Raw genomic sequence first — 12,463 nt, forward strand, 5'->3', positions numbered from 1 at the left:
GCCAAGGCAGGTGGATCATGAGTTCAGGAGTTCGAGACCAGCCTGGCCAACATGGTGAAACCCCATCTCTACTAAAAACACAAAAAATTAACCAGGCATGGTGGTGCACGCCTGTAAGCCCAGCCTCAGGAGGCTGAGGCAGGAGAATTGCTTGAACCTGGGAGGCAGAGGTTGCAGTGAGCCGAGAAAGCATTACTGTACTCCAGCCTGGGCGACAGAGTGAGACCTCTGTCTCAAAACAAACAAACAAAAACAAACAAACAAATAAATAAATAAATAAAAGAGATGGGCAGGATCATTAGCAGACAGGATTGAAAAGTGAGGCTCCATCTTGCCTTGGCTGGTGAAAATGGCTCCCCCAGGGCATGGCCCCCCGAACGGTCCACAGGAGGAAAGCATACTCCTGTCCAGCTACCAAAACAATAGCAGGGAAGGGGAGGCCGAGGGTAGCCCACTTACCTTGCCTTGGTAAGGGTCTCCCTGCTGTTGGATTTAGCTTCCAGTTGTGTCATTTCAAATGCCCGTGATCCTCTACCGTGTGCAAGAGCAGAGCATGAACACTTGCTTTTCCAGCGAGGCCCCGAGCCACCCTCCTCCCTTTCCCTTACACATGTCCAAGTCAGTGGGCGAGCTGGCAGCCCGGTGTCTGCAGCACATGGGGTGCCCCCTGTCTCATCTGCAGGCCATTGTGTGTGTTCACAGTTCAGAAGCTGACTCACTATCTCTGCCTGCCAACATCCTCCACCACCCCCACTCCCACCCCTCTGGTCAGGGGGCATAGGTATTGAATGGCAGTGCCATCAGAGCTGAACGGCGCCTTCTCACCCAATTCTTGGCCTAGGATCAGAGATTATTTCTTCCTCCCTGAGTCTCTCAGTCCCTGCTGCACCATCCACAACTGTGGGGGAAGGGCCGACAGACTTCTTAAACTTTCTTTCCGTGCCTATCACAATACCTGGCACATACCAGATCCCCTGAAATTGTTTGTTGAGCAGACTGTTATCATAATCTCCTGTGATATTTACTACATTTTACCTTTTGGCATGGTTATTTGAGAATTTTTTAAACTTTCTAGGTCTGAGCTCTTTGATAGCAGGGCCTGTGTTTTATTTATTTTTTAATCTCCTGAAGTACCTGGTTCTTGGACTCCATGAATATTTAATAGCCTGAAATAAACAGAATTTAATTCCTGGATAGTTGAATTTGAGAGGTGGAAATGATCATATGGTTTTTATTTCTGTTTCTCTCAGGGGAAACTGAGTCAAAGAAAAATAAATAACTCACAAGCTGATGTGTCAACCAAGACTAAAAATCCAGAGAGAAAATCAGCAATAAAAGAGCATTGTAATATTAGAAAGCTTCCAGATCTCTCCCTTCAGGAGTGTTTCCTACCTGTCACACAAAGATCTGTCATACAAATTATGCTTTGTTTGCTGGAAAGCCTCCTGAAGCTGAATGGGTTTACTTTGGCATCAGCGGAGGCCATGATTGAGGGCGGAGATGAGACATTGGATCTCTCTTGTGTGGCTTCCGCATGGCCGTCGTGGTTCCTCTGCCCAGCCCTCTCCTGCGAGGGACTTGATCAGCTCCAGGGCGCAGCTTGTGCGTCTGCGCCCATGGCCAAGTCCCCTTGGCTCCCTTCCCCTTGGCTCTGGTTTGGCCTGACTCTGCCTTCTGCTCCTCAGGTCTGTCTAGGTTTAGTCCTATGTAATCATTTGCAGCAAAGCCTGCCCATGACTGGAAATGCAATCCTGGCTTGGCAGGAAAGGGGTTTGTGCAAGAGCTGGCTGTACCTGTGTCTGAAACACCTGAGGCCCTCCCAGGCCTAGGGATGCAAGAAGCCTGGGTTGGCAAAGCTGGCCTTCCTGCCAGGGCTGAGGAGCACTGGAGCCCTAGAAGGAGGCTGCTGTCCAGCCCCTTGGCCAGCCAGAGCAAGGGCCTCTGTAGTCAGACATGAATTCACAAATGGGAAGAGCAGGAGGTGACTCAGATACACCTTCCCCATAACTGCTAATAATAGTGAATTATTAAGAACATAAAATCAGGATCTTGTTTCCCACATAGAGATCAGGCCCATCAGCCCTGAGTGGTTATATAATCCACCTCGCACACGTGGATAATATTGAGACTGGCACTTCCAAGCAGAAGCCTGCTAAATAAGGACATGTTTATTGTTTCTTCTACCTCATCAAAATGTCTGTTTCTTATTCCTAAGAATGGCAGGGAGTAAAGGATTATTTATTTCCCTTGATATTTTTCATTTCAAGAATCAACATGGGCAGATTTACAGTGTTCACAAACATGCTGGTAGCAATTTGATTGCAGGAAGAATGAAATTTTGCTCAGGCAAGTGCAAATTTGTCTGTTGTGGTGAGAATGGCCATCCATGCCTGTATAAATGGTGCTATTCTACCCTGAAGATACATTTTAACAAGGATGGTGGTAATAGTTTTTATTCTTTTGTTCTCTCAGATGCATTCCATTAAAATTAAAGCCTGAAATATATTAACTTGATGAAATGGATTTGTTTCTACTTGATGTGTTGCTTTGTGAAACTTTAGCATTGTCTCATCACCCACAATGTTCAACAGAACTGCTGACACTGGTCCACGTGGCCGGCATGGAGGGAACCGTGATTCCTCTGAGAGCAGTCTAATAATCCATTTCTTGGACCTGCTTAATTCCAAGAAAAACAAATTAATATATTTCTAGAAATGGAAACTCTTGGATACATCAGAAACAAATTTGAATTTAGGCAATCTAATTAACCTTTAGCTCAAAACGTCGGTATTTTCACAACTCTTTTAGACAGCGATCATTGTTAGTGGTTGCTTCAAACTTTTTTTCTTCAGATCTTTGATCTCTAAAAAGCAGTTTATGATTTTATTTTGACCCTAGTATACTGGGATGTCTTTTTGACATGATTTTCTTGTATTGCTCTGGCTCCACTTTTATGGGAACTTCTTTCCTTTTCTCTTTTGTGCTCTTGGCTCACAGTGACCCAGCCACCTTTGTGCACGGTGGTGGAATGTGCTCTGGTTGCCAGCTGCCCATGTTGGTGTGCCCAGAGCGGGAGGGACATTGTTTTGACCACAGCACCTTGGCCTTAGAATGATGCAGAGAATCCATGTCACTGCCTGTTCTTCTTTCTTTACTCTTTTAAAAAAATACTTCTATTCCTTCTATTAAAGTTTACTCACTTTCTGGCTTAAGGAGTCAAATCGTTCTGCAAGGTTTAGTACCAAGCCCCAGCAGTCTCTTGTACGCGTTTGCCTCTTCCCCGACTCTCTCCACCTTCCTATTTCTTCCTCCCTAGAGGCTGCCAGTTTCAACTCTTTGACATCTGAGTCTTTGGAATCATTCTCTGTATCTCTAAGTAACATGTTCATATTGCTGCTTCTTGATTTCTTTACGTTTTAAATATTCTCCTTTGACCATGCAATGTGAAATGTGAGGACTTAGCCATGTCTCCCCTACCCTAACACCAAACCAACCAAAAGACAGCCTTTTCATTCTAACTTCTCTGCAGTTAGAGCATATTTTGGGATAGATCGGTGCTCTGCATTAGGTTATGTTGACTGATGCTATCCACTGGTGAAATATTTAGTAAACTGTAATTACCTTTTCTCTTTCACATAACTTTTTCTTCAGTCTTTTTTTTTTTTTTTGTCTGCTTAGTTTTCTGTATGCTTTTCAGTAATGCAAACGCACACTGTCTGCAAATGGCCTGAACTGACTCTCAATACATTCACATACATCACTCTTTTGGTTTGATCTTTTGGAGATGTCTGTCCCAGAGCCTCTGACCTGCCCCTACCTAGGCAGGCTGTTCTTTTATCACATAGGTGTACTGCTTCCTGTGTCTTCCTGTGTATTATGTTTTTCAGGGGTTCAGTTGGAGGGCCAGAAACCACACGAGCTATTTTAAACAGAAAGAGACTTAAAACAGAGATTAGGTGCTTTCTAAATTATTGGAAGGGCTGGAGGAGTGGGCTTGAGACTAGGTTTCCAGCAATGCCCCAAAACCACACAGTTGCCCTGGCCTGCCAGGGGTGTTGCTTTATCTACCGCATTAGGATGGGAGGGAGTCAGGAGGCCGCCTCTGTGACTATTCACTTCAAGAACATTCTGCTGTAGCTGCAGTCCAAGGATCAGAACCTTACATTGCAGCTACTGCCTCTTGATACCCATGAAGCTGGTGACTGACTGCTGGAGTACTTACAGAACAATCCAGTAGCCCTCTACATGCTGATCAGGAGGAAGAGCCAAGCTTCAGAACGATGGCCTCCACCTTCACTTCTCGAGTCTTACTTGAGTATATCTAATTGGAAAAAACCTAATTTACTCAAGGAACTCAGTTGTCAGAAAGGCCAGAAAATGTGGTGTTTAGCTTTCTGGGTTCTGTAGTACAGAAAGGCAGATGGGAGTGGAAGTGAATGCTGAGTGCCGTTCCACCGTGCACACCACACCAGGGCACTCTATGTGTGTGTGTGTGAGATTATGGGCTTGTTTTGATGGACTGCAGACATTTTAATATCTTTTTTTTTTTTTTTTTTTTTTTTGAGTCACGGTCTCACTCTGTCACTTAAGTTGGAATGCAGTGGCACGATCTCAGCTCGCTGGAACCTTTGCTTCTCAGGCTCAATCGGTCCTCCCATCTCAGCCTCCCGAGTAGCTGGGACTACCAGCAAGCACCACCCGGCCTGGCTACTTTTTTTGTATTTTTAGTAGAGATGGAGTCTCACTACATTGCCCAGGCTGGTCTTGAACACCTGAGCTCAGGTGATCCACCTACCTTGGCCTCCCGAAGTGCAGAGATTACAGGCATGAGCCACCATGCCCGGCCCAGACATTTTAATTTCTGATCATTTATTTTTAGCCAGTTTTTCTCCCTGGGACTTAAAATTTTTTGAATAGCTTATTGAGGAAAAATGTAGGTAATTGTTCAAGGATTATTTAGTAAATTTATAGAGTTTTCCAGCCACCATCACAATCAACCCCAAAAAGTTTCCTCATGCCCATGTGCAGCCAGTCATTACTCTCTCCCAGCCCCAGGCAGCCACCTGTTCTACTGCCTTTTTTTGAGAGAGGGTCTCACTGCTGTTGCCCAGACAGGAGTGCAGTGGCGTGATCCACTGTCCTACTTTCTGTCTCTATAGATTTGTCTTTTCTTGACATTTTAGGTAAATGGAATCACTTGCCTAAATCATTTACGTGCAATATGTAGTCTTTGGCATGTGGAGTTTTTCACTTAGCACAGTGTTTGATGGTTCATCCTATTAGCATGTCTCAGCAGTTTGTTCTTTAGTATCGTTGAATAGTATTGTACACATTTTATTTATCCATTTACCCAGTCAGTGGGCATTTGGATCCTTTACAGTTTTTGTCTGTAATGAATAAAGATGCTATAAACAGTTACATACAGGTCTTTATGTGGCCATATGATTTCATTTCTTTGGGGTAGGCACCCAAGAGTAGAATTGCTGGATTGTATAGTAAGCTTATGATTGACTTTTAAAGAAACTGCTGAACTTTTTCTAAAGTGTCTGTACATGAGCAATATATGAGGGTTCTAGTTTCTCTACATCTTCACCAACACTTTGTATTATCTGACTTCTTGAAAATAGGTGTCCCAGCGAGTATGTATCTCATTAGTTTTACTTTACATTTTCCTCTTGAATAATCATGTTAAGCATCTTTTCATATGCTTAGTAGCCATTTGTGTATATTTTCTAATGAAATGCCTATTCAAATATTGTGCCCAGTTTTAATTGGATTATTTGTCTCATTATTCAGTTGTAAGAGTTCTTTATATATTCTAGATATAAGATCTTTATTATATGTATGATTGCTTGTATTATCTTGTAGTCTGTGGTTTGTCTTTTTATTTTCTTAATGGTATCTTTTGAAATTTTAAATTTTAATGAAATCTAATTCATCTATTTTTTTATGGATTATGATTTTCGTGTTGTACCTAAGAAATATTTGACTAACCCAAGTCACATAGGTTCTCCCATGTATTTTCTTCTAGAAGTTTATTATTTTATCTTCTGCATTGTGGTATATTTTCCATTTTGATTTAAGTTTTGTGTGTGACATAAGGAAAGGTTCTAAAATTCATCTTTTTGAATGTGTATATCCATTTGTTTAGAACCATTTGTTGAGAAAACTAGTCCTTCCCCATTGAATTGCCTTGGTATCTTGGTTGAAAATCTGTATATAATACCATGCAGTCTTGACTATTGAAGCTTTAGAATCTATTTAAAATCGGTTAGTGTTAAGTTCTCAGACTGTTCTTTTTTCAAAATTATTTTGGCTATTCTACTGCCTTTGTATTAGAATAGCAGTTTTGTCAGCCTCACAAAAAAAGTCTGTTGGAATTTTAATAGGAATTTCATTGAATCTGTAGATCATTTAGAGAAAATTGCCATCTCAATAGTATTGAGTAAGGATGGAATTTATATTTATATCAGAACTTGGCAAACTTTTTTCCTGAAAGGGCTAGGTAGTAAAGAATTGTTTTCATAAGCCCTGCAGTCTCTGCCACAGCTACTCAACTCCGCTATTGTGGTGAAAAAGTAGTGTGGACAATGAGCTGTGTTCCAGTGACTATTTACGAAAGGTGGAGGCCGGACCCTGGGCCTCTGACTTGATCATCTTTAGTTCCTTTCAGCAGTGTTTTATTTAGAGTACAAATCTTGCACTTATTTAATGAAATTTATTTCTAAGTATTTTATTCTTCTTAACAGTATTGTGAATGGGATTGCTTTTTAAATTTCATTTTCAGACTGTTTATTCCTAGTACATACAAATATGATTGATTTTCATATGATGATCTTGTATCCTGTGACCTTGCTAAAATTGTTTATTAGTTCTAGGAGGTTTTGTGGATTCTCAGGACTTTTCAGGAACCTTTTGTTTGTCCTTGTGGGTTCTGAAAGCTCACATTGTGTGTCTTGGTGTGGATCTACTTTCATCCATTGCATGGGCTGACTTTCTTGTCATCTGTAAAAAAACTAACAGCGAAATTCCTTTCTTGAGCTTAGGGCATTTGTTTTGTGGCCTCGTCTTTGTAAGGAAAGAGAAAGAGCATGGTTGTTATTATGCCTGTACTGAAACTATCATAGGAAAATTTTCAACAATAATAGGTGTGTTAAAACTTTAATAATACAAATTATCTGTAGATTTCATTTCTTATGCCTGTGGCATCAATATATCAACAGCATTATGAGCAGATTTGGTTTCTTAAAAAAAAAAAAAGGGATTAAAGCCCACAGCACATGCCATTTTTCTGTTGCCCTGTGCATGAAAACTGCTTTGTGGATTCTGCATAGTGAGTCCCTTAACAGCATGTTTCAACCCTGCATTTCTTTCATTTTCCTTTTGGTTTACATTACTGATTTCCTCTCTCCCCTTCCCCCAGTAATAGCCAGTTGGGAAAGGCCTTGTTAAAATGAAGGAATGGAAGAGTCTTTACTAAGGTAATGTAGTCATGCTAATAACTTCATAAGTTTTTATGAAGATTTCATAAGGGGTTGTTCTAGTGTCGGGATTCATGGCAGGTGCTGTGGAGTGGACCACGATTCAACCTCTGGCCTTAATTATGTACATTTGGTTGCACTTCTCCATCTTACTTTTTTATTAACCAGTTTTTTCCTTTCTAAGCAGCATTTATTGAACACCTGCTGTGTGCTCTTTCCTAGAAATGCAAAGGAAGGTTAGCCCCTATTAAGGGGCCAGCATTACATTTTGGATAGACAGAAATAGTTTCTTATGTTGCTACCCAGCTGAGCTTGAGGAACAGGCTGTGACTCAGCAGAGCAACTGGCTTGGTCAGCAGCTGGTTCCACCATATGTGCAGGCTTCCTCCCACAACGGACAGTCCTGACCTTGACTGGCCCTCAGGCCGGTGTCCTCCAAGTCCATCAGAGCAGTCTGGGTAGAGTCATTGGGAATCTTGGGCTGTCTTCTAGCTTATTGCAGGTCTTCCTTATTATTGGGGATATGTTGGGGGAGAAAGAACTGCTGCCCGAGTCAGGCCTTGCTGATCCTACAAGATTGCTTTGTCACTTTTTCCCTTCTCTGTTTTGAAAACTCTCCTTACCTTTACTCAATTGCCGGGGATGAGAACATTCCTTAGTAGTGTTTAGGTTTTTCCTCAGCCTCTTCGATACCTATTTTCCTCTTTCATTTATAAGCTCTTCTAGTACTGGGACCACATATGGTATTTTCCTATAACTGTGAAATCAGTAGCAGGCCAGCATTCCTTACCTTTTTATAATACATGAAAATTTTCAAACCACAAACCAGAGAAAAGTATCTCTTATAGAGTTAAGAAAGAGAGAGAGAGAGAGAGAGAGAGAAAGAAAAAGAAAGAAAAGCAAGAAAGAAAGAAAAAGAAAGAAAAGAAAGAAAGAAAGAAAAAGAAAGAAAGAAAGAAGGAAAAGAAAGGGAAAAACATCGGCCTCCTTGGAAAGGTCAACAACTTAATCATGAAATCACATCTTAACGTGAAAATAACAAAATGAACATGTTTTCACAAAGAGGATGAATTATCTTTTCAGGTGTCCTTGATGAGAACAACTAGAGGAGTCACGCAGGCTGCCGCATAGGTGCTTTAGATAAGATATAAGGAAGACCCTCTAGCTGGTGGAGAGTGCAGAAGCTTGAACTGAATTATGAAGAGTATGTTAGACTTTTGAAGTTTACTGAGTAGATTTTCATTTCTTGGAGGCATTTTAAATACAGTCCTCTTGAAAGGAATAGATATGTGGAACATCCTTGGAAATGTCCATTTTAATCGCAAGTACTAGTCAAATCTACTTAAAAGCAAAAAAGGAGAAAAAAATCTGCTTTTAATAGTTAATTTTTGTGTAGTTGTATTAGGATGCAAACTGAGCTTGTGATCTTCATCTTTAACAACTGTCTGTTAAGCCTACATCCTTTGAAAAAGTAAAAACAACGAGAATTCTAATAGCATAGTTAGCAAGATGGTTGGTTGGTGATGTTTATACTTTTTGTTTCTTCATTTTATGTTAATACTTGTTTAAAGTTAACTTAATCTGGGCACTCTCCTAGTCTTATCTGCATATTATAGGTTATTTGCTATTTTGCTCATTGGCTTCTAACTAAAACTAGACCAGCTCAGCGCCTCGCTTCAGACTACATCTCTAATCGATTTTCTGTTTTGACTTTAAAAGACCCCCTGGTCTTCCCATTTATCTGTTTCATCCACACTAACTCTGATGGACACACCTCTAATTCTTAACCCAGTGTTACCTTCTATAGCCATATCACTCTAAGTACTCTTGTGAAAACCAGTCCTGTAGCCTTTGGTATTTGTCAGAAATTATTTGATAAGCACTAGGAGATATCTTTTTTCTTCTAATAAATGGAGGCATTGAAAGTCCATTCATTGGAAGTTTTTTTTAAAAAAGTAAGCATCATTAGCTTTTTTATTTGTTCACTTTTAACTTATATAATATAAAGACCTCTTAAAAGCCATACCTTTTTTGAAAAAAAGAATTTTTTTCAAAAATTTTTTATCAACCTCTGTCTGGATTCTTCCACTGTAGGAGAATCAATTTTATCCTTATTTTTAACATACCTCAATAACTCTGTGGTGAGTGGCCCTTAGCAGGACGGACCTGCCTCTTTTTTCTGATCCTTGCAGACTTCTGAAGCTCATTTCTCACACACAACACCTGTGTAGTTCTTTCTTTTCAACAGCGATGGGTAATGCGTAGCTCTCCGAATGCTCCTTCTCTCTTTGCCTTGGTAACTTTACACATGCCACTCCTGGCTGTAGTCCCTTCCCCATTCCCTTAATTTCTACTCATCCTTGAAGATTTAATTTGTTTCTCATCTGCAGAGTCTTCACAGATCCTGCCTCTGCCCCTCCTTTTACATTCCCATCCCCACTCCAGACCAACATGAAACATGTTGTATTTCTGAAATGCTCTGTGTGCCTGTCTCCAGTGCCACTGTCATGCCTGTGTGATTTCTGAGTCTCCTTCCTGTTTCCCCCACTAGATGTTGAGCTCCTTAAAGGCAAGAGCCATGTCTTAGTCAACTATATTCCCAGGCTTAGCTCTGGAAACATAGTTAATAAATGTTTAGTGGAAGAAGATAAGGAAATACATTCTATACCTCATTGGAGGTTTTGTTTGTTTGTTATTCACTAGACTTGTTTCAGTTTCGCATCAACCCAGAGGTTGTGAGACTTAATATTGGTCCTGATGGCACTCACCCATCAACTGAGAGCTCATTCTCAGGCATGCTGGCAAAGTGACTCAGTGATTTTCAAACCTGGGGAGCTTGATAAAAATGCCTATTTCCTTCCAGAGAGTCGAATGCAAGGCTGTGTGTGGTGCCTGGGATCTGTAGACTGAAGCAGCACCCCTGGTGATTCTGGTGCAGGAAGTTGTTACCCACCTCTGAGAAGCACTGAGTTGGGAATGGAGCCCATTTGGAGTGAGCAGGCCATGCTGACTCTTCTATGGATTCCTTGAACCCATGAGCACATGGGCACCTCGGCCTTATGCTGCAGTGGTTTCTCTCTTTACTAGCACAGCCTGTGCAGGAATGATAAGAGGCACATATTCTTCAGTTCATGCAACAGGATGTGCTCCTGAGACGTTGAATACAAATTAAAGTTTTATGAATGGACCACGGGATGCCGGCAGTGAGTTATTTTGTAAGTTGAATACTCACTCCCTGATTTATTGCTTGTTAAACCCTCCATTTTAAAGAATTAGTTTGTTTAAATTAAACTAAATGTTTCTATCTGTGGTTCACGTTTTTTGACTGTATGAATTTAATAATTTATTTTTTATTTTTATTTATTTACTTATTTATTTTTTGCCACAGGTGATCACCCATTCTTAACCAATCCTTAAATGGGCATTTTAAGGTTTAAGTAACAACATTTTACTGCAGTTGGAGAATGACTTTCAAAGCTTCAGAAGCCCTAATCTCGGGGCCATTTCATTTCTGAGAAGGTTCATGATCATTGCCCTAGTAATTTCTCATTGTAATATCTAGAGTCCTACAAGCTTATGAGCTAACAACATTTGCCCATGAAGTTTTAGATGCTGAAATAAGATGCCATAAGTCTGAAATGTTAATAAAATATTCTTCAGTGATCTCCTTTCTTAGTCAACTTTGCTATATCCTCTTCCTGTCTCAGCTCCTCAAAATGTGGGCTTTCCATACTGACAGTACCCCCACCATGCTAAATGTTATAGGTGAACAATCTAATTTTTTCCAGTAGCTTCCACTCTTTTCTATGGATAAATGTTAGTTTGATGATGATAATAATAGTCATAAGTTTTATTATCATTATTACTGTTCCTATTATTCTTCTCTGGACCTCTATATTTCCTATCAGTAAAATAAATGTGGTCAGACCAAAAGATGATTTCTAAGATGACTTATGCCTTACCATTTTATGGTTCTATGATTCTAGATACAGACTTTGATGATTCTAGATGCTCATTACCTTAAGAAAGTTATCAGAAGGGAATGATGAACTATGTTTCTAAACATTTATTTCTTAATATGTCTAACTTCAGAATGTCATTAAATAGAATATATATTGGTGCAATGTTTATTATCCATTTTCCTGACTGAGAGACTGAGGCCAGTAGTAAAAACTTATAGCCACCAAATACCAGAGTTGGAAGGGACCTGAGAGAGCATCTTGTCTGTCCCTGCTTTCAGAAAGTGGTGATATTCTCAACCCAAAAGTTATGGTGACATGTTATATACATCAAGATAAACTCTTTTAATAGCTTCATGTCATGGAAACCCTTTGTGTCAGCAACATCAAAGCCCATGATTTTCTCAGTGGCATTTCTCATTCTACGATGCACTGCAAAATAATATTCCCAAACCATGAAAGACTACACATCTGTAGTACCAGGGTTAGCTCAAGATTTCAGAGCATGCCAATTAGATATTTTTTTCCTTGGCTGGTGAAAGTAAAAAAAAAATTTAAAAAAGCCATATAATGAAAGAAAAGGAGAATTTGTGTGATGGTAATGTTGTATCTTACTAAAATAATTGAATTCCCTTTAATATTTTCATCAAGTGCTTCATATTTAGGGAGAGAATTATTTAAGGATAATCCATAATATTATAGAAAGAATATAAATTTAAAATATAATTCGACCAGAAATCTGTTTCAAAGAGGACCATTTCATTCATAAAAGGTAATGACACTATTCTAATACCAGTGTTTGATTGTTCCTTTTTTTTTCCTGTGTCTGCAGAATGGATTACAGGTTCCTTGCATAATCAGCAATCCGTTTTGTTTTCTAACAATTAGCCAGTTATTCATACTTTCACAAGAATGCAATGCCTAGCATGCAGTAGTCCGTTTCAGATCTTACACGGAAAATGACAGTGAGATAAGAGTAAAAAGATGATTTCATCTGTAATGATGTAAAGATGATTTCACTGG

The 12,463-nt window shown here is 39.9% G+C and overlaps 1 protein-coding gene and 1 long non-coding RNA gene across 6 annotated transcripts in view; both read left to right on the forward strand.

Moving 5' to 3' along the window:
• The window catches only part of LOC126953929 (uncharacterized), a 28,536-nt gene extending 17,005 nt beyond the window's left edge, over window positions 1–11,531 (forward strand). Inside the window, exon 2 of the long non-coding RNA XR_007725416.1 lies at window positions 11–11,531. This is a non-coding gene — a long non-coding RNA (uncharacterized LOC126953929). The remainder of the gene's footprint in view (window positions 1–10) is intronic.
• The window catches only part of FARS2 (phenylalanyl-tRNA synthetase 2, mitochondrial), a 515,781-nt gene that overhangs the window by 208,745 nt on the left and 294,573 nt on the right, over window positions 1–12,463 (forward strand). The gene's annotated exons all lie outside the window — the stretch shown is intronic.

Source organism: Macaca thibetana, chromosome 4 (genome assembly GCF_024542745.1).
Source record: "Macaca thibetana thibetana isolate TM-01 chromosome 4, ASM2454274v1, whole genome shotgun sequence".
Classification (NCBI taxonomy): domain Eukaryota; kingdom Metazoa; phylum Chordata; class Mammalia; order Primates; family Cercopithecidae; genus Macaca; species Macaca thibetana.